This window comes from Mastomys coucha, unplaced genomic scaffold, assembly GCF_008632895.1.
Source record: "Mastomys coucha isolate ucsf_1 unplaced genomic scaffold, UCSF_Mcou_1 pScaffold8, whole genome shotgun sequence".
Lineage (NCBI taxonomy): Eukaryota > Metazoa > Chordata > Mammalia > Rodentia > Muridae > Mastomys > Mastomys coucha.
Window position 1 is genome coordinate 16,921,429 of NW_022196914.1, and position 22,549 is coordinate 16,943,977.

Genomic DNA, 22,549 nt, shown 5'->3' on the forward strand with positions numbered 1-22,549 from the left:
TATATATATATATATATATATATATGAAAAGAGCCCATGAATTTGAGAGAGGGCAAGGGCATACATGGGAAGAGTTGTTGGGATGAAAAGTAAACAGGAAAATATAATTACATTTTCATTTGAGCAAATTAAAATAATATATAAGTAGTGGGTCAGAAGTAGATTTTCAGCTATAATGTGTAATATGTATGTAGTTGCTTTCAGAAGATTTAGATAGTTTTAGGAATAAAATGCTCATTTTTTTTTGTTATAGTTCTGCAGTAAATGAACATTGATGAATAACAAAACTGAGTATGTCATGTATTATCCAATAAGTCTGAAATAAAATATATATAACTAATAAATGTTCTCTTTTACCTATTTCTGCTCCAAGTCTCAACATGATTCCATCCCTGTAACAAATAAAGATCAGGAAGGGTAGAAAGAACAGAAAAAATATTACACTCAAGCATGTATGTGTTAATGACTATGGTTTCTTCAAAGCCCAACTACTTTAGAGCAGTTTGTGATTCCCTGTGGGATTAAAACTCATTTTACATTTTCCTGATTTTCCCATAAGAAAATAGAGTGTAAAATAAAGAGATATGACCATGCATGAGGCACAGGTATCAAGAGTACACCCTAGTGGTAAAGGTCTTTAAAGCTGCCAGGGAGACAGCCACTATTTACTCTAAGAACAAAAGCGAACAGGAGGCAGGCATTCTTCAGGTAGAATAGCTCACTCTGACGTTCCTCTTCCTTGCTCTATATTTGAAGACATAAAGGAGGGTGAGATTTCCCTGCCAAAGAAAGAGATTACCAAACTGTAACTCATACTTTCATTCATTTTCCGGAGCAAATACTTACAAACAACACACATGCAAATTTTCAAAAACTTCAAAACCAAGTTTATCATTCTTAGAAATATATGTATGTGCATATATTATGTAATCAGCTTTTCATGCTGGTATACAATTTTTCCAAATGAAAATATGTCTTAAAACATGTTAATAGATGAATTCATTTATGAAGCTTTTATAATACATCTATTAATATTAAATTCATATTAGCACTTTTAGTTAGGTACAATGATAAGAAATGGTTGAACACATGATATTACTTCATTAAGAACTGTATAATTAATGTACACTCCTCTACAGAGACAAATGTATACACTTACACATATATCCTTTTTTTATTAAATATTGATAAACAATTTTATGAGAAAGGTTTTTATCATATTAACCTTAGCTGGCCTGGAACTCACTACTTAGATCAAGCTGACCCTGAACTTACAGAGATCTGTTTACCTCTACCCTCTGAGTGCTTGACTTAAAATAGTAGCCACCATGGCTGACCTTTGATTAAAATATTAAATTGTTCCTTGAGTTTTCCAGCCAGACTCATATTTTTATTATTATTCCAAAAGTGGAGAGTATACTAGTCACATTTTTCATGAAAATTATTAAAATTAAATCAGAATATTTGGGGGTTCATAATATAAGAAAGTTATACTACTTATTATATCCAAATAATACTTAATCTTTACAACTCAGGGTTACTTTTATTTAGGCTTATACATTGTATAAAGTAGCTGTCATTTATTATTATTATTATTATTATTATTATTATTATTATTATTATTTTGGGTGGTGTGTGTGTGTGTGTGTGTAGGCATTCATTTGCCATGGTATTCATGCAGAGATCAGAGACAACTGTTGCTATTTCTTTTCTTTTTCTTTTTTTTTCTGTTTCTTTGAGACAGGGTTTCTCTGTGTTCTCCTGGCTGTCCTGAACTCACTCTGTAGACCAGGCTGGCCTTGAACTCAGAAATCCACCTGCCTCTGTTTTCCAAGCGCTGGGATAAAAGACATGCGCTACCACTGCCCGGCGCTATTTATTTTCTTCCTTTCTTTCTTTCTTTCTTTCTTTTTTTTTTCCTGGAAAACCATCATTTACTGTGATCTTAAAACAAACAAACAAACAAACAAAAAAACAAAAACAAAAGCAAAAAAACCACTTTCAACCTCAACCTTAAATACAGGCTATCTAAAGATTCCAAAGAATAAACATATCCCAAGACAGTCTCATAATATGATTGGCATCGGAGAGAAGGCTCAGCGGGTAAGAGCACCAACTGCTCTTCCGAAGGTCCTGAGGTCGGGTCCCAGCAACCACAGGGTGGCTCACAATGCCCACTTCTGGTGTGTCTGAAGACAGCTACAGTGTTCTTACATTAAATAAATAAATAAATAAATAAATAAATAAATAAATAAATAAATAAAATATTTATTTTCTTACACCCTGGATTCTAGAGATCAAACACAGGTCACTAACTTGAAAACTTTCATTAGATTTATAGTCAATATCTAATAAGTCCTTATATTTTTTACATTCCTCATTAAAGCTTTGAATTCCTTGTTGTTATGAGTTATCTAACCATATTTTGTTATACATTATCAATGGAAGAAAATGAGTCAAATCTGACTTGAACAACTGAGCTAAGGATGAAGGATTTCTAGGTATCATTCTGTTGTGTTGCTTGAGTGTTGGGAAGTAAACATCAAAATCTGTGTTGTCTTCAGCACCGTCCTGTCCTTACTGAGTATTTGTGAAAGTGTTTTTCAGGCTCCTCAAAGCATCCTGGGATAAGTGCAACTTCACCTAATTGTAGAGACTTAAATTATTTTAACAAGGAAAGCAGGGTCAATGGAGCAGATAAATGATATTTCCTATAATGTGGCAGCAAATTATTGACATTTGTGAAGTGCTGGAAAGAAACAGTTGACAGGAGAAGAAACGGCATTACAGTAGGTGCACATGAGTGGGGAGTGAACCATCACATGCACAAGGAGTTAAAAGCATCATCAAAGGTCTCAGTAATAAAATAAAGGTCTCAGTAAAGCATTTTATTTGATAAACAAGTAAATAACAAGACATATCCTTTGTTAGCCATCTGTAACTAGATCAATCCTATGATGCTACACAAGTTGTGTTAATCTTGCAGTCTGTCAAATCCAGTTAGAACCACAGAAAACACATTTGTTTTTTGATAATATAATATCACTGGCTGTAAATTAAATGTTGAAGCTATGCTAGGGTGATGTTTTAGTACAAGATGTATAAAGCTAAAAACAAATGGACGATGATATATGTATCAGGAAGTCATTAAGCATTTCACAGCCCTTATATTTTAAACTGAGATGGCATTTATTCCCCTATATAAAATTTTACTAAACTATTATCTGGATAGGTAGTAGGACATTAACTTTAAAGTTGTCTTAAACTGTGATTGAATGTAAAATGCTTTGTACAATTTGAGAAACCATTAGAAATACAAAGCATGTAATTTTATCCCCTATTCCATAAGGTTTCTTTAGAAAACATGAAGTGATTAGGCCGGGAAAGATGGTTTCACAGTTTAAGATAATTTGCTGGTCTTTATTGGGATCAGAGTTTGGAACCTAGCCTACAGTAGGTAGCTCACCACTGGCTGTAAATATACCTCCAGGGGTCTGATACCTCCGCTTGTCTCCTTTGGCAACTGCACTTACATTACTTATACACACACAAATACACACACACACACACACACACACATACACACACTCACACAAACATAAATGCAAAATAAAAAATTATAAAAAAGAAAATTGAAAGAAGACATGTAAGTTGTTTTAGATTATTATGGACAATAGGAAATATTAATATTTTAAATATTGTGACACTTTATTAACGATGGAATAGGAAAAAAAGGCAGTTTTCCTTATTTATTATTAAGAATCACACCCAAGTAAGATGTATATACATTTAAGTAAAAATTTACATGTATCTTAAAATAATATAACATCTTTACAGCCACCTCCATAAGTAGTAGATTGGAAATTTCTATCATCTTAAAAGGTTTCTATATACCTCTCCTATCTGTCACACTGTCCTAAGTACCGTTAAGTCTATCATTATGAAATATGTATAATATACATAGTTTTTAATTTTACGTAAATAGTGTATTATAGCAATGTTTATTTCTGACTTCTCCTAAACAAAGTAACTAGATCATTATCCAGTTTTCAAGCACGTGTCAGTTTCCTCATGTGTCTGACTCTAGAGACGTATTCCAGTCTAGGAAAGTAATACAGCTCATCTCTTCCTCTCTTGATGGTTATGTGAACGATTTTCAGCTTGGGAACACTTATGAATCCTCAAACAATTATATGTAAAAGTATGTGTATAAATGCATGCTTTCTTTTATTTGGAAGGATGAATTCAGGAGAGCTCACTAAGTTATATAATAATGACAAGTTTAACTCCTTAAGAAATTACCAAAATATAGTTTCAACTTAAATGTACCCTTTTGTTCTCTTCAACATGACAATGCTTGGAGTTTTACATCTTTGCAAGGACTTGATAATATCAGTTGTTTGTTACTCATTGTGATCAATGAATCTAATAAGCATATAATGGTAGTAAAGAATTTAAAAAAAATATCTTGGTGGCACACACCTTTAATCCCAGTACTTGGGAGGCAGAGGAAGGCAGATTTCTGAGTTTGAGGCCAGCCTGGTCTACAGAGTGAGTTCCAGGACAGGCAGGGCTATACAGAGAAAACCTGTCTCGAAAAACAAAAACAAAAACAAAAAAAAAAATAGAATTTAAAAGCTTGCAATCCCACCAACAATGAAGGACTGTTCCTCTTTCTCCACAACCTAGCTAGCTTCTGATGTCTTAGCCATTCTGACTGGTGTGAGGTGGAATCTCAGGGTTGTTTTGATTTGCATTTCCCTGAAGGCTAAGGATGTTGAACATTTTTTAGGTGCTTCTCAGCCATTGGGTATTCTTCAGTTGAGAATTCTTTGTTTAGATCCCCAATTTTTAATAGGGTTATTTGGTTCTCTGGAATCTTAACTTCTTGAGTTCTTTTTATATATTAGATATTAACCCTTTATCAGATGTAGGGTAGGTTAAGATGTTTTCCCAATTTGTTGGTTGACATTTTGTCCTATTGACAGTGTCCTTTGCCTTGCAGAAGCTTTGTAATTTTATGAGGTCCCATTTGTCAATTCTTGATCTTAGAGCATAAGTTATTGGTGTTCTGTTCAGGAAACTTTCCCTGTGCCCATATGCTTGAGGTTCTTCCCCACTTTCATTTCTATTAGTTTCAGCGTATCTAGTTTTACATGAAGGTCCTTGATCCACTTGTACTTGAGCTTTGTACAAGGAGATAAGAATGGATTGATTTGCATTTTTCTACATGCTAACCACCAATTGAGGTAGCACCGTTTGTTGAAAATGCTGTCTTTTTTCCACTAGATGATTTTAGCTTCTTTGTCAGAGACCAAGTGACCATAGGTGTGTGGGTTCATTTCTGAGTCTTCAGTTCTAATCCATTGATTTACCTGCCTGTCACTATTCCAATACCATGCAGTTTTCTTTTTCACAATTGCTCTGTAGTAGCTTGAGGTCAGGGATGTTTGGTAGTTCCTCAGAAATTCGGACATAGTACTACCTGAGGACCCAGCTATACCACTCCTGGGCATATACTCAGAAGATGCTCCAATATGTAATAAGGACACATGCTCCACTATGTCCATAGCAGCCATATTTATAATAGCCAGAAGCTGGAAAGAAGCAAATGTCCTTCAACAGAGGAATGGATACAGAAAACATGATAAATTTTCACAATGGAGTACTACCCAGCTTTTAGAAATAATGACTTCATGAAATTCACAGGCAAATGGATGTATCTGGAGAATATCATCCTGTGTGAGGTAACCCAATAACAAAAGAACACACATGGTATACAGTCACTGATAAGTGGATAGTAGCACAGAAACTCTGAATATCCAAGATACAATCCACAAACCACATGAAACTCAAGACAAAGGAAGAACAAAGTATGGATACTTCAATCCTTCTTAGAAGGGGAAACAAAGTACCCATGGGAGGAGTTACAAAGACAAAGTGTAGAGCAGAGACTGAAGGCATGACAATCCAGAGACTGCCCCACCTTGGGATCCTGCCCATATACAACCATGAAACCCAGACACTATTGTGGATTCCAACAAGTGCCTTCCACCAAGAGCCTGATATAGCTGTCTTCTGCCAGTGCCTGACTAAGACAGAAGTAGAGACTCACAGCCATCCATTGGACTGAGTACAGGGTCTCCAATGAAGGAGCTAGAGAAAGGACCCAAGGAGCTGAAGGAGTTTGCAGCCCCATAGGAGGAACAACAATATGAACTAACCAGTACCCCCAGATCTCCCCAGGGATGGAAAACACCAACCAAAGAGTCCCGTGAAGGTTCTATGCCCCAGTGTAGTGGAATGCCCGGGCCAGGAAGTATGAGAGAGTGAATTGGTGAGCAGGGGGAGCAGAGGAGGGAAAAGGGGGTACTTCAGACAGGAAACCAGGAAAGGGAGAACATTTGAAATGTAAAAAAAAAAAGAAAATATCTAATAAAAAAGAATTTAAAAGCATTGTTATTAAGCTGAGTTTTAAAAAGAGGAATCAAGCTATTTAAATGTATAAGATTTATTGACACTCTAGGCTTGTTAAGTCAGCAACAGAATCCTCTGGTAATCGTAATCATATTTAAACTTAGAAATCTTTGCACATTTAAGTTTGTAGTGCTAATAAGTCTAATTGATAAAACCTGGCTCAAAATTGCTACCTGCCCCAATGGTTTATGTCCTCTAAGTGAAAAACACACACAGTCTTTGTATTTTAATATGCTTTAAATAGCACAATAGCAGGGTCACTGCCTAACTTCCAAGTTGTTCATCCCAAGTTGTTACTTACTCATTCTGTGTTCTATCTTGGCTGCTCTAAACCCAGTTGGGCAGTCCTCTGGGTGCACTTCAGCTCCTTCACATGGCAACTATGTCTCTCTGTTCCATTCTCTCTCAGCATGATGGATCTCACTCTTCTCCTCTTTGTCCAGTGTCCCAGTTATCCTAAAATCCTGCCTCTGTATGTCCTCCCCAGCTATAGGCTGCTGGCATATTTATTTACCAGTCAGAACCAACTAGGGGCAGAGTCTTAGAAGCTACTTGCAGACCTTCTCCTGCATATTTTTTTGTTTGTTTGTTTGTTTGTTTTTTAGGGAACATAATTAGCATTTGTAAATCAAGGAGCTACATAAGTCAACATTTTTGTGTGTTTTTACAACTTCCAAAGAAGTCACTCTGTCTGAAAAATAAAAGGGTGTCTTAGTCAGGGTTTGTATTCCTGCACAAAACATATTGACCAAGAAGCAAGTTAAGTTGATGAAGGAAAGTGTTTATTCAGTTTACACATTCACATTGCTGTTCATCACCAAAGGAAGTCAGGACAGGAACTCACACAGGGTAGGAAATTGGAGGCAGGTGGTGATACAGAGGCCATGGAGGGATGCTGCTTACTGGCTTGCTTCCTAGTGCTGCTCTGCTTTCATTTTTATAGAACCAGCCAGGAATGGAACCACCCACAATAGACCCTCTCATCCTTGATCACTAATTGAGAAAAATACCTTAGAGCTGGATCTCGTGGAGGCAGTTCCTCAAGGGAGGCTACTTTCTTTGTGATAACTCCAGCTTGTATCAAGTTGACAAGCAAAACTAGCCAGTACAAAGGGTACACTGTTTTGAAAACAAAAACTGTACATGCATGTATTCTAATGTGCAGCTATTAATTGATTTTTTCTTATTCAAGAAAATTTGTATGGAAGTTTCTTTGTAGTAATATTTTTAAAGTCATCACAATGTTCATTGAATCTGAATGAATTCAAAATTATATGTTATTCCCAAATATTTTTTCATTTTACTTAGAGATAATAAGTATATTTAAAAATACAAAATATAATAACTGTGAGATAACAAGAAAGGTTAAAACTGCCAATAAAAACTATTCCTGAAAAGTCATTTTTATTTTAATTATTCAGTATTCTATAATTTTAGTATGAATTTAAAAAGATAGTTTAAACTAGTCATAGTAGTCTTTCTATATATATGTCCATTTTAGGTTAATCATTAGTCACTTTATTCAATATGTCTTCAGGGTTTTTCTTTTTGTTGTTTGTTTGTTTTGTTTTTGGAGACAGGGTTTCTCTGTGTAGCTCTGGCTGTCCTAGAACTCACTCTGTAGACCAGGATGTCCTTGAAATCAGAAGTCCACCTGTCTCTGCCTCCCAAGTGCTGGGATTAAAAGCATGTGCCACCACTACCCGGCTTCTTCAGGTTTTTTTTTTTTTTTTGATCATAACAATAAATGTGGAAAAATACAAGTAAGAATTGACTGCATTAGGTAAGATCAACTAAATCCTCTTGAAGAAAAACATTATAATTGTTTAAACACTGTTAAAGAATATTCATAATCCTGATTTTTTTCACTTACTTTTTGTAAAACATGAAATCCACAACTCATGGCTGATTCATTAATTACTTTGAACTATGAAATCAAAATATGCTTGTTATGTTATTTATAGTATAAATCAATTAAATTGTGAGGGGCATGGAAAGGTGAGAGAGGAAAAACTGTGTGCTTGCATAAAACCTTTTGTTCTTGACTGCCTGATTATTTCTGCAGGAGGTAGAAAGGATATCACAAATTATTAGTTGAATAATGTATTTTGAAAGTGGCTGAAATCTTAAAGATAATATACTTTAATTTCATCATACTTTTCTATTGAAATTATTAAATGTAAAGCTTGTTAAATATCTGAAGGTTATAAAGTCTATTAGTGGGAAAATTCTGCCCATAGTCCAATACTTCTGAGAGCATATTCAGTGTTTGTTCTTCTGTTTTTGTTTTTGTTTACCATGCTATAATTTTATCATTTCTGAATCTCTTGAGTGCACAGAAGGGAAGCTATTCTCAATAATATGGGAAATAACCCTTAAATGTTGGTAAATATAGCTATTCAGCTTCTGTAATTTAGACTGAAGCAGAAGTTGCTATAACTTGAAAGGTCCAGTTAGTAATCAAAATATATGTGTGATAGTATTAGCTATGTTGCAGGTGCTACATGATCCATTGTTAGTACAATATTTGTTTGCTTTTTATATTTAAAACAACACCATTGCTCTTGGATTTATTTCCTCCTTATTAAAGCCACAAAAAAATTACAAGGAAGTACCATTTGAATATAAAGTCATAGGGCAACTTAAGATTAATACAAGTATTTTGAACCAACATTTGGAAAATCATTGAAACATATTACAGATGGAAATAAAATTTGCCAATAATAGCCAATATTGGAGGCTGAAGAGATGTTTCAGTGCTTAGGAGCACTGAGAGCTCATCTAGAGGTACTGAGTTCAATTTCCAGAAACAACATAGTGGCTCATAACCATCTGTAATCATGGGATCACATGCCCACTTCTGGTGTGTCTGAAAACAGTGACAGTGTACTCGTATACATAACATAAATAAATAAATAAATCTCTTTTTAAAGAAGTAAAAAAAAAAAATTAGCAAATGTCAAGCAACCCAAGTTGGAAATCTAAGTAAAAATCCCAGAACACATCAAGTGTAACTTATCCATTGACATAGGATAATTTTCTTTTTATTAAATGATGATCATTGAATATACTTTTGGGGACAAACCTAAGTAAGTGGGAAAAAGAGTAGCTGAATGTGTATACCTATGATGCCTCTTTTCCTCCAGTGTGTTTCTGATGACTGTATTTAGTAGACACTGGGAAGCAATAATACTTCCCTGAAAAGGAGACCATTGGCTTTCTCATCAAATACCAAAGTCCAAAGGACAAGTAGTTGCCCTTTTTATTTCTCATTTTCCTGTCATGGAGATATGATAAAAAATACTAAAGGCAACCTATTTCATGAGATTCCTGTAAGAATAAAATGTGATAATGGGTAAGAAACTTACTGGCAAAGTTTAAAGACTGAATTAATTTGAGTGATCATTTCTTTATAGACAGAATTTTTTATCAGACATATTTAAAAACTGTGGTCACAACGTTTCTCTAAAATCTTATGAATATGTCTAGTATCTCCAAAGAAAAGATGAAATGGTTATATTTAAGTCTGGTTTATATAAAAAACTCCTAGATACAGCTTAAACAATCTGGAAATTAATTTTTTAGCTCTGCATCACTTTTGATATTTGCTACTACATTTGCATTTTGGGGAGGTTGAATAGTATAAATCACCCTAAATTTGGCCTAGTTAATACACATAGGAGGAAACATGTTTGAAATACTTTTCTATTAAAACTAATGACTACATGTGAGAATGTGGATGAGTCAAGAAAATGATCATGCCTTTTAGATTCTTACTGTTTTTTTGTTAGAGTGTCATAAAATTCTTCATTTTCTGTCCCACAGTTCCTTCCTGTATCCTTCCTACTGCTTCTCAAGTCATGGCCTTTTATTCTTTAATTATTTTTTTTACATATGCAGATATATTCATACATACACACACACACACACACACACGCACACACACACACACACACACACACTCACACTCTTCTCAGTTCATTTTGTGTTGCTTTCAGGCAGCCATGTGCTTGATATTTGTTTGGTGTGGCTTCCCCCCATCATACCTTGAAGACATGATTTCACTGTTTCTCTGGTCCTTATTCTCTGGCACTGTTATATGTTCCCTCCCCTGGGATGTTACCTGAGCCTTAGGTGGCTTGGTTGTTTACCAAAGTATGCTATATGCTACTGAATTAAAAACAAAATGAAACTTTTGGAAATTTGAGATGGAGGCTAGTTTATTTGTATTTTTACTTTTAGGCTCATTTAATTTTATTTTATGATAATTTATTTCCTAATATAGTAAAAACAACCTATTGCAATGAAATATTTATTCAGTTATAAAACCTATAACAAAAATTCCAAAGGAATTTCCTAATCCCATTGAAAGTATATATTTACTCTTGTTTTCCAAACTGGAAAATTTATAAATATTCATTCAATTTTTATAGATCGTTAACTTTTCTAGTTCTATATATTCTGTGTACTGATTCTTTGGCACTCTTCAGTTTGTTTCTATTCTCTGAGCTTTAATTAACAGCATAATTAGGAGAGGGGCAGCAAAATGGCTCACTGGTAAAGGTATTTGTAACCAAGTATAACCATCTGACTTAGATCCCCAGAATCCACATGATGGAAGGAAAGAACTGAGTTCTAAAAATTGTTCTCTGACCTCTAAAACACTCAATAAATACATGACTTGTTTAAAAGCAATTAAAAGATAGTAAAGTGCTGATAACGGTGTAAGGCTTGATATTTCATATACAAAAGCCATAGCTGAAGTTCATTCAGAGTCCGTGGGCTCTGGCAAGTGTTGAATGCGTAGAAGGAACTCATGCTGTCGTACAGTTCATGTCTCTTCACACTCTCCCCATAAAATAGTGGTGTTCTTCTCATAAAACCATTCAGAGGTCAGACACAGATTCACTTCTCCTAAAGACACGCTGTCTATAGGAATGGATTAGCAAAAGATCTTATTTTTGGAATGGAAAGTCTTGGTGTGTGCAAAGGGTGTTAGAATATTCAGCTAATCCATCTTTGCTGGCGCAATGGTAGCTCCTTATAATACACCTTCTTACCTTTTTAATGATAATTGCTGGCAGACGAGGCTCAGGAAAATAAGAACAGTGTTCAGGAAAATAAGAACAATGTTAAGTCTTTAAAGTTTTGTTTTCTGATCATAATTTTATTGGATATTTTCTTCATTCACATTTCAAATGTTATCCCCTTTCCCGGTTTCCTCCTCTTCCCACCCCTTCCCCCTGCTTCTTTGAGGGTGTGCCCCCACCCACCCACTCCCGCCTTACCGCCCTGGCGTTCCCCTACACTGGGGCATGGAGCCTTCACAGGACCAAGGGCCTTTCCACCATTTAAATGAAGGTTCACTAGAATGGGACTAATTTGACAGTGCAGTAACTGCATGAACAACTGACACATCAGAGCCAGGAAATGTAACCACGTTATCACTTGTAAGTGCCCTGTTAAAGCCAGGCTGGAACGCTGTGAAGAAATTAGCAGTCCTGGTTCCTGTTTGCTGTTTATGAGCTGGGCGCATTAGTTTCGATTTAAGAAGCCTCTTTTCTGCTGGAGCTCTCCACTGCCTGGCTATAATTGGATAATGTGCTTCCTGCTTAAGAGTAGCAAAAGTTGCTTCCTTCTGAAGTGAATCGATCAAGTGTTTTTTCACCTTCAGCTCTCACCCTCCACCAGTTGAGGGAGCACCAGACCTCTTCACAGGAGGCTGAAGGAAACCCCTCCTTCTGGGACCTCTCCTTAGAAATCTGTTTCCTCCCAAAAGGGACACAGTCCTATCCACAGCAATTCAGTGACACCCTTGAGGTTTTGTTTTTTGTTTTTTGTTTTTTTTCAGCAAGAAATTTCAACACGAGAGTTAGTCTATTAACGAGAAAAATCAAAAGGGAAAGTTTATTTTGTGTGTACAAAGCAAAGAGATCCCCTATTGTGTGTTTGGGACATTTTGTTATATGGATTTGGTAGTTTTCTAAACTACATGTGAGTATTACTATTACTGCAGTACAAAGGGAACTATTTCTCTCTCTGTATCTTCTCTCTCTCCCTCTCTCTCTCTTCCCCCCTCTCCCTTAAACACACACACACACACACACACACACACACACACACACATCAAGGGATACCATATGTCCCAGTTGCGACCTACATGGAGAAGGCAGGCTGAATAAGTCACACAGTATTATTGTGAGAGGACAGTCGTCAGTTTCCTTTCTGGCAATGAGAATTTTCTCACCCTCAAGACATGCAAATGACTTTTTTCATCTGTTCTTTTTATGTTATTTGCATAATTTTCTCCTGCAAAAGTGAGAGCTGTCAAAAATTAACCATTTGGGGATTCCACACTCAGTTCTGTGACCTTTTCCAGAGTCTTAGATCTCTCCTGGGACCTAGTGACTTTGGATGTGGGAGAGTGGAGGCTACAGAGAAGTGGGAGAAAGGGAGGGTGATGAACGAGGAAAATCAGCAGGTATGAGATGACACCCCACTACATTTAAACAGTTGCTTCATACTTAGATACCTTTCTTGCTGTTTCTTTCCTCCCATCAGCATTTAATAGAAAAGATGTCTCTGTTAGGTGTAATGGACTTGTGTCACTCTGGTTCTGTGTAACCACATGAACCTTTTTTTGTTTTTTAAAGTGTGATACTAATTTTAAAAAAAGTACCGTAGCAGATCTCTGTCTTGCATGCATTGGTTTGTAAGCTTGTGTCTGCACGAAACTGCCAGATAGGCTTGTTTAGTATGAATCCTGCCTTTTTACAAGTCAGAGAGTTGCCCTCTGGAGGGCTGTAATAAACCTTTAAAGTCATTTTAGTTAGACAAAGGTTGATCTATGTAGCAGGCTAGGGGCAAAGGCAAATGAAGCTCTCTCTTTTATCACGTTGCTTTAAACATGTTTCAGCTATAGGCTTGGCTTACAAATCAGTCCGATCAGTTTAGTAATTGTCTTGCTGCACCTTATATCTAACACGAGTGCATCTTGCAACGTCGGCTGGAGAAAGCAGATTTGCTGAAGTCCCGCAATGGCTAACACTGTGTTTAATCAGCCTGTAAATTATAGTCATAGTTGTAGCTTATCCATCAGGCTGGGAAAGACCAGTTTCCCAAGTGGGTTCGGTTCCTTTTCGGATTCCCAGGAGACCCACCACCTCTCTGCAAGCTTTGCCTGCACGCGGGGAGCATTGCTTGCTAATCAGGTCAATGAATAGCGCCTGGCTACATGGACATGACAGGCGTCCATCACAGCAGTTAGGGAGACTGCAAACAGCACAGGCTCACGAAGAAACTCACGCTAGAAAACATCGCTCAGTCCTCATTTACTCACTGGGAAATCTCCAAGGATTTCAGCTGATCTTTTTCTCCCTTCAGACAGCGAGGAGCTTGGCATAAACAGAGGCAAAGGAGAGGAGCACGCTGCCACTCTGTGGGTGTTGATTGAAAACTTCGATCTCCTCACCCATTTAAGGTTGATCTGAAGGATTTCTCACTTGATCACCGAGAGTATTTCAATTAAGGTAAGTGCTGCTGCGCCTGACTGGCTGCATCCCGCGGAATCCCTGCACGGGAAAGTTCTTACTGTCTGCGCTGACATTCTGCACTGCAGTAAGTGGCTATCTAAGGCAGGGAAAGGCTTAGTTTTACAAGGAAGTGTCCTGAATGGGAGCCTGAATTTGGGAATAATGGCATTTTAGAGGAGTCCTTATCAAATCTGATAGTTCTGCCTTTCACCAAAGAAGAATAAAAGGGTATGTGGGGTGGGGGGGGAGTGATTTCATTTTTGCTTGTATAATAACCGATTAAAAACCTGCAGGGTATCAAGGTAACTTGAATTTGCTTTAAGTTATTCCTTGATGTCAGGGATAAAATTGGATTCTAAAAGCTTCTAAGTGTAATTGGGGGCAAAGAAATTTGCAAATAATTTCTGAGATTCTGTGTAGGTCTGTAGCAAATGTCCCTACAGTGCTTTTAGGTATAAGCATGCAGGACTAAGTCTCCGAGAGTTTAAAAGTGTACAGTTAAGAGATGAACTTTAATATAGTGTCTAGTAAATGTTTTTTTCAGAGAAATGACCTAAAAGATTAATTATTCTATTGACATAATGTATAGTCCTTATACAACATAGATGGAATTCGCTTATGAGATAGGTTTTTGAATAGAAAGAAAATACTGCTTTCTGAAATATTTGTTTTTAGGAATGTAAATCAAGGTACTATGTTGAATCTTGACTTTTAGGTATATAATTTCTGAAGTTAATTTTGCAATCCACCTATAGTTAATTGAGGTTAGGTTAACGGGTCACACATAGTTTAGGGCAATTATCCACCCACTTTCAAGAAAATAGTTCATCTTCTTTCTTCTGTGACCCTTCTCTTCTATTTGTAGAAAGTATCTAGAAAGATCATGGTAAAACTTTTTCCAAAGTTAATTTAATTAGGAAAACTTTTTCCTTTCTCCTTCAATTTATACATATCAATATATCCTGATATATTGTTTGCAAACTATGGTAAATATAATAACGAGAATCAAATATTTTGTTCACCAAATTCACAGAGGATATATTGATTCTCACTCTGGAGATAAGAGAACAGAGTCTATGTACCTTGTTATTGTGTGGGTCAATTACTATAAAATTATTTTAAAATAACTAAATATGCTATTTAAAATACAGTTTGATGCTGTTGCAATAGTTTTCATACTTAATTTTAATAACTAACCTGAAATATTAAAGTGAAAATGAGATATGTATTTGCTTTTGGTATATAACTTATCACGGTACCCCAGATGTGTCTTTAAAGTGAACACTTACTTGTTGACTCTTGTTTCCTCCCATAGGTATTTTGAGCTGGAAAGTCGTATAAAAATGTCAGAACATTGTTTATATTTATTTACTATCCTTCTGCAATTCCCATGGGAGATATTCTGGTCAATGCTGGTGCTATTGGTTCCTACACAGGGACACAATACTTGTAGAAGTACTGTAGGCATATGTTCTTGCTAGTTGTGTTTTCAGCCAAATCTGAAAATATTTGCTATTTTTATTGTACTGTGATGTCTATTTCTTCATTGGGAGGAAAGTGGCTTCTTCAATATTTAAAGGTAACTCTGAAAAACTGTGTTCCTAGTAGTAACTATGTAGGGAAACTATATTTCTTTCCATTTTTTTGGAAAGCAAAATAGGTAAAGAGGTACAAAGCACAAGAATACTTGACATTAAGTCATCTTCTTGTTGCTGGCATCAGGTCTATGGTTTAGATGTTCTGTTCAATCTGATCAATGAAGTGTATGGTCATCAAAGGATACACATTGTATATCCTAGTGCATTTTTGTATAAACATGTAAACAACTAAAGTCTCAACTCACTTGAATATTTCCAAAACTTCCAAAATTGCTGCTGTTATTTTCTTGTTTTCATTATGGAAACATATGAGGGAATGGAGAATCTGTTGTGAGCCATAGCACATTAGTAGCTCCTGTCCTCAAGATGAGTCAGCAGAGAAAACAAGACCAAGGAACTAGGTTTCATTCCCATAGTCCAAAAAGTTGAATGATAGAAAATTTTCCTCCAAATTTTCTTGTAACTTCACATGTGTATGTAGTATGGACACATACACACACATACACATACAGACAAAAAATGTAACTCACTTAAAAGAAAAGCTAGGAGCTATTTATTTTAGGTACCATTAATGTTTTATTTATCTCAAATTTATTATAATATGGCCACCTGTGACTATACATCTAGGAGTTTTGGGATTCTCTATTTTCATTCACTTGATCACATATAGAATAAAGTAGTTCCTAAAAGTAAAGATTTGTTAAATCTTCATGACATTTAGATTTGCACTAAGTCTTAGTGGTGGAGCATTTGCTTAGGATGTGTGAGTCCCCAATTTCAAATCCGAACACACACACATGCACACATTCTTCTCTCTCTTACACACACTCACACATACACACACACACACACACACACACACACACACACACAATCATAGAGATATAAATCCAAAGCCCCATTTAGGAACCTGGGATCAAAAAGATAAGAGAAATTCACATTCATGCCAAAGAATACTTTAATTTTAGACAATATATATATTATTTGGAAATTAAATTGAGAAGTAAACTCAAGCCATGATAACAGCAAATAGAGTTAAATTTAACAAACTTTATTTGCTGTGTATAAACTTCTATAAATATTCTCATATAGAGAAACAATGTCTATATTTCAGCAATACCTGCATTTCTTTCTTTTTTTAAGATTTATTTATTTTATTTATATGAGTACACTGTAGTTGTCTTCAGAAACACCAGAAGAAGGCATCAGATCACATTGCAGATGGTTATGAGCCACCATGTAGTTGCTGGGAATTGAACTCAAGACCTTTGAAAGAGCAATCAGTGCTTTTAACCACTGAACCATCTCTCCAGTCCCAAATACCTGTATTTCTATACAAAAGATACATAAAATCTTACGATGAGAAGGCAGAGATGACATAAATTAATATTAGTATGGAAGAGTTAATATGATTCACGGCAAGCCCGAGTTTGTAGTAAATAAGAACTGTAAGTTAGATCATATGACTATAAAATTTGGTAATATCTTTGTTCTAATTCTCTCTTGAGACTGCAAATTAGGTATAAAGCCTGGAACCATGGATTAGAAACACTAACTACTCTTGCAAAACAAAGAAGCAAATATACAAACAAAAAACAGATTTATTAACTAGTATCTGTGACAAATGACTCACAAACTTCTATAACTCACATTCTGGTGGATTCCATTCCTTTCATTTGCCTTCATAAGCACATACATGAATATGGTATTCATACATATACTAAGACAAACCACATTTAAGACAAGAAGTTTATAAAGAAATTAAAAACAACAGACTGTACTACATATTTCACAAGGTACAACAATGTTTAGATACACAGTCAAGAATATGTATACATAGCACACACACACACACACACACACACAGAGAGAGAGAGAGAGAGAGAGAGAGAGAGAGAGAGAGAGAAAGAGAGAGAGAGACATAAATTAATATTAGTATGGAAAAGTTAATATGATTCACGGCAAGCCCAAGATTGTAGTAAATAAGAACTGTAAGTTAGATCATATGACTTTAAAATTTGAGAGAGAGAGAGTCCATTCCAACAAGCTGGATTTTAATTATCTTGGTTTTATTAATTTATAATGACCCATCCAACATTTGTGTAAGCTGACATAAAATTAATGTATAAAGCTATTAATTTCTATTATTCCTAAAGTGTGACTATTTTCAGTAGAGACTTGCTTGGCAGAAAAATCAGGTAGTAGAATGCATGTAGAAAGCATAGGTGCTTCCATCAAATTAGGTGGCCTTTGCCTTTGAGACCAGAAGTGAATGTGACTGATCTCACAGTCATTGCAAGGGTGGTTACTGACTTTCTTGGCCTTACATGTAAGCCACTAGACAAAAGATGCTCTCATGGGAAATACAGCATATCTGAATTATTGAAATTGCTTTGCTGTTTTTACATTATGATGGGCTTGAGCTGAACTTGAGAACCACAAAGATGGCCGTCTGGAGAAATGATGTATAAGATGCATTACAAGATAGTTAAGAAGGAAAAATTACCTTAAACCCATAAAAAAGACAGAATTTCTGGTTTACTGTAAAGGGTAATGCAAGAAAAGAGTATGTACTCAAGGAGGAGCCTTGAGACTATGGAGTCATATGTGTTATGCTCAACATGCCAAAAAATACTGAGACACTTTCCAAATTTTCCCATATTATGATTAGTGGTGTAAGTTCACCAATACAAGTTGGATAAACCTTTTTGAATTGACTTAATTACTTGCATAACTACCATCCTGCTAGCTAATAGGTAGAATAGCATAGTACAGCACTCATAGGCACATGTTCTGCATGTAACCTGGGTGAAATCCTGATGCCCCCCCACCCCCACCGCCACACCCTGAGGATATATACTTGTTCTGTGCCCTTGGACAAATCAGTTAAAGTAGCTAAGAAATGTTCTTATGTTCTTTAAAATGGTTATAATTATAGTATCTCCTATAGATTTGTTGTGACATATAGAGGAGATAATTTGTCTGTTTCACTCATTTTCTGTCAAGTATTCTGAAAATATTACTGTGAAAGAGAAGAGTTGCTATCATCTCTCACTTGACTTATCTAGAAGCGATTATTGTTATGTCCTTCTGGAAGTAATGAAAACTGTGGACAAAATCTCCTCAATCTGGTTCTTTAGACTGTATTTACTGAAGAGCCTTTGCATCTTAAGAAAATACAATTTCTTTCATTGGATTTCCACTGGTGAGTGAATGAGTCGTAAAGGAATGTAATCTGGGAGTCAATTTAGAGAAAACTTCCTATTTTGGAAAAAGGACTAAATAACAATTGAATCCTTTATTTTGATTCTCTTTTGGAGCACTGAAAGAAGTTAAAGCCTTAAAACAGGTAGTCTCTTTTGGACTGTTGTTACTCAACACCTAACTGGATTACAGGGTAAGAAAATATAGTAACACTCAAACTAGAGTTATGTCAAAATGCATGGATAGCTAGGTACTCATTTCTGTATAATCAAGAATTAGCATAGAATATGCTCAAAAGCCTGTAAGGCTGAATCCTTGTTCAGAATGAGTTCCTGTTAGGATCAGAAGCATTCATTGATTCTTCTGGCTATCCTTATGATGAATATAGATTGATTATATTGGGAAAACAGAGTTAAAGTAGAATCTATGTCTACAAATACATTCATGTTGTCATATAGGATTTGAATATTCTCATTGTAAATTTTGACCAATATATTCTTTGTTGGATTCCATCCACTTACTAATGTATGCAAAATTTTCAATCATTGAAAAGCATTTTCAGCAATGCAATCCATTGTTTTCCAAACTACAACCCATATATCCTTATAATTCTGTGTAGAAATGTATAGTGACTTATAGCAGCAGATTCCTGACTCTCCTTACAGTTTTAATAATTTAGTAGATTGAGGAAAAACTCAAAAAGAAGTGGAGTTTAGAAACATGATAAAATCAGAATACATGATAAAATCTAGTGACTGAGATTATAATTATTCCCCAGACATGATGAGATAGAAATGATGATTTCTGCTTTCATCAAAAGCATCTCCAAAATACAGGAGGGCATGAAATGTCTCTTTTTAGGATTTCAGTGTCATAGTTTTTGATAATGTATTTGTTTTGCTTGTTAAAATTTTATTTCACTAATTTAGTAGTGTTTGTGTGTATGTGTATATTTACAAGTGCACAGATGTATTTATGTATTTTTGTATGAGTATTCACATATCACAAGGTAGTTAAAGTGGTTAAAAAAAATAAAGACTTCCATAAAGTCATTTTCTCCATTTACCATGTATGCTCCATGGACCAAACTCAAGGTCTTAGCTTTACAAGCTTCCCAACAAGATCCTTTATTAGCTAAGCCTTCTTGCCCATCCAAGATCTTGCACTTCTAACAATCTCTCTGAGGAGGCATGTGACTCCCACATTGCCCTGCCTTTCTTCTTCACCTTATGGTAGGGACAGGCAAAGTCTTTTCTGGTCGCTATCATGTGACTTGTCCAACATTCCTAGGCCACTGATTGATCAGTTTAGAAAGTAACTGTTCTCATCACTGAGAAAGAATGAAAAGCTGTGAACAAAGAAAAACCAGTGAAGTGCTGAAAAGTTTCTATGTGGTTCTGTCTTGCTGCCACTATTGTCTCTGAAATTACATATGTGAGCTTGTATCATCTCCAAAGTTTTCTTATCATTTTATGTAAGATGTGACACTCTCTTTTTGTCCTAAGTTTTATCTCACATTTACTAAATTCTGCATGTTAATGGTTACTCCAATGCAACCATTTGCTTTGTGAAGAACAGGTCATAGTCTTGATTGCAGATGCAATGCCAATGCCTAGAACAGAGTCTAGCTTGTATTTGGAATTGTTATTTTTTTCTCTTTTTTATATATTTTTAATCTTTTTATTTGTTTGTTTGTTTGTTTACTTATTTTAAGCTTCAGATTTTATTCCCTTCCTGGTCTACCCTCTGACTGTTTCACATCCCATACTTTCTCCCAGCCCCCAACCCCAACACACATGTGGATGTTCCCATCCAGACACCTCACTCCACCAGACTTCTAAACTACCTGTGGGCTCCAGTCTTTTGAGTGTTAGGTGAGTCTTCTCTTACTAAACCCAGACCTGGCAGTCCTCTGCTATATAGGTGTTGGGGGCCTCATATCAGCTGGTGTATGCTGCCTGGTTGGTGGTCCAGTGTCTGAGAGACCTCTGGGGTCCAGGTTAATTGAGACTGCTGGTCCTCCCACAGAGTCACCCTCCTTCTCAGTTTCCTCCAGCTTTTCCCTAATTCAACCACAGGGTTGAGCAGCTTCTATTCTTTGGTCGGGTGCAAATATCTGCATCTGACTCCTTCAGCTGCTTGTTGGATCTTTCAGAGGGTGCTCTATAGCCTCAGTAATAGTATCAGGCCTTGGGGCCTCCTCTTGAGCTGGATCCCTCTTTGAGCATGTTGTTGGACCTTTTTATTCTCAAAGTCCTCTCCATTTCCATCCCTGTAGTTCTTTCAGACAGGAACAATTGTGGGTCAGAGATGTGACTGTGGGATGTCCCCTTCCCTTACTTGATGCCCTGACTTTCTGCTGGAGGTGGGCTCTACATGTTCCCTCTCCCTACTGTAGGCATCTCTTCTAAAGTCTCACCATTTGATTCCTGAGAGTCTCTCCTCTTTCAGGTCTTTGGTATATTCTGGAGGGTCCCCCGTGCTTCCTACCTCCTGAGGTTCGCTGTTTCCATTCTTTCTGCTTGCCCTCAGGGCTTCAGTCCTTTTTCCCCACCCAATACCAGATCAGGTTCCCCTATTCCTCCCCACCTGTCCCCTTTCCCTCCGAGGTCCCTCTCTCCTTCCCCTCTTTTTGATTACTTTCTTCTCTCACGCAAGTGGAACTGAGGCATCCTCACTTGGGCCCTTCAGCCTATTGACCTTTTTGAGTTCTGTGAATTGTATTTTAAATATTTTGTACATTTTTTGGCTAATATCCACTTATTAGTGAGTACATACCATGCATATACTTTTGGGTCTGAGTTACCTCACTCAAGGTGATATTTTCTAGTTCCATCCATTTACCTGCAAACCTCAGGATGTCCTCATTCTTAACAGCTGAGTAGTATTCCATTATGTAAATGAACCACATTTTCTGTATCCATTCTTCTATCATGGGACATCTGGGTTGTGTCCAGCTTCTGGCTATCACAAACAAGGCCGCTATGGACATAGTGGAACACGTGCCCCTGTGGCATGGTGGGGCATCTTTTAGGTATTTTCCCAAGAGTGATATTGCTGGGTCTTCAGGTAGATCCTTTTCCAATTTTCTAAGGAACCTCTAGATTGATTTCCAGATTGATTGTACCAGTTTGCAATCCCACCAGCAATGGAGGAATGCTCCTCTTTTTATAATTTTTTATTGATTATTTTATTTATTTACATTTCAAATGTTATCCCCCTTCCCTGATTCTGTGAGGGTATTCCCCCCCTACACTCCTGCCTTATTGCCTTACTGTTCTGCGACACTAGGGCATTGATCCTCCATAGGACCAAGGGCCTCTCCTCCCACTGATGCCAGACAAGGTCATCCTCTGCTACATATGCAGCTGGAGTCATGGGTCCCTCTTCATGTACTCTTTGGTTGGTGGTTTAGTCCTTGAGAGCTTTAGGGGGGACTGTTTGGTTGATATTGTCCTTGCTGGCAGGAGCCTGATATAACTGTCTCCTGCTATGCTCTACCAGAGCCTGACCAATACAGATGTGGATGCTCACAGCCAACCATCGGACTGAGCATAGGGACCTCAATGGAGGAGTTAGCAGAAGGACTGAAGGGGGTTTGCAACCCCATAGGAATTGTTTTTTTTTTTTTTTAAAGGAAGGAATGAGGACTGCAAGAAGTAGGAGGGAGGCAGGGTGAGGACTAGACAGGTTGATAGACCTTTCTATTCGACATCTTAATATGTCTACCTTTTCAGT

General features: G+C 36.5%; 1 protein-coding gene across 1 annotated transcript in view; it reads left to right on the plus strand.

Annotated features, from left to right (window-relative positions):
* Positions 1 to 22,549, plus strand: part of Cdh12 (cadherin 12) — a 1,081,833-nt gene that overhangs the window by 615,173 nt on the left and 444,111 nt on the right. The window contains exon 3 of the mRNA XM_031359979.1: positions 13,861 to 14,006. The gene's annotated coding sequence lies outside the window, so the exon portion shown is untranslated. The remainder of the gene's footprint in view (positions 1 to 13,860; positions 14,007 to 22,549) is intronic.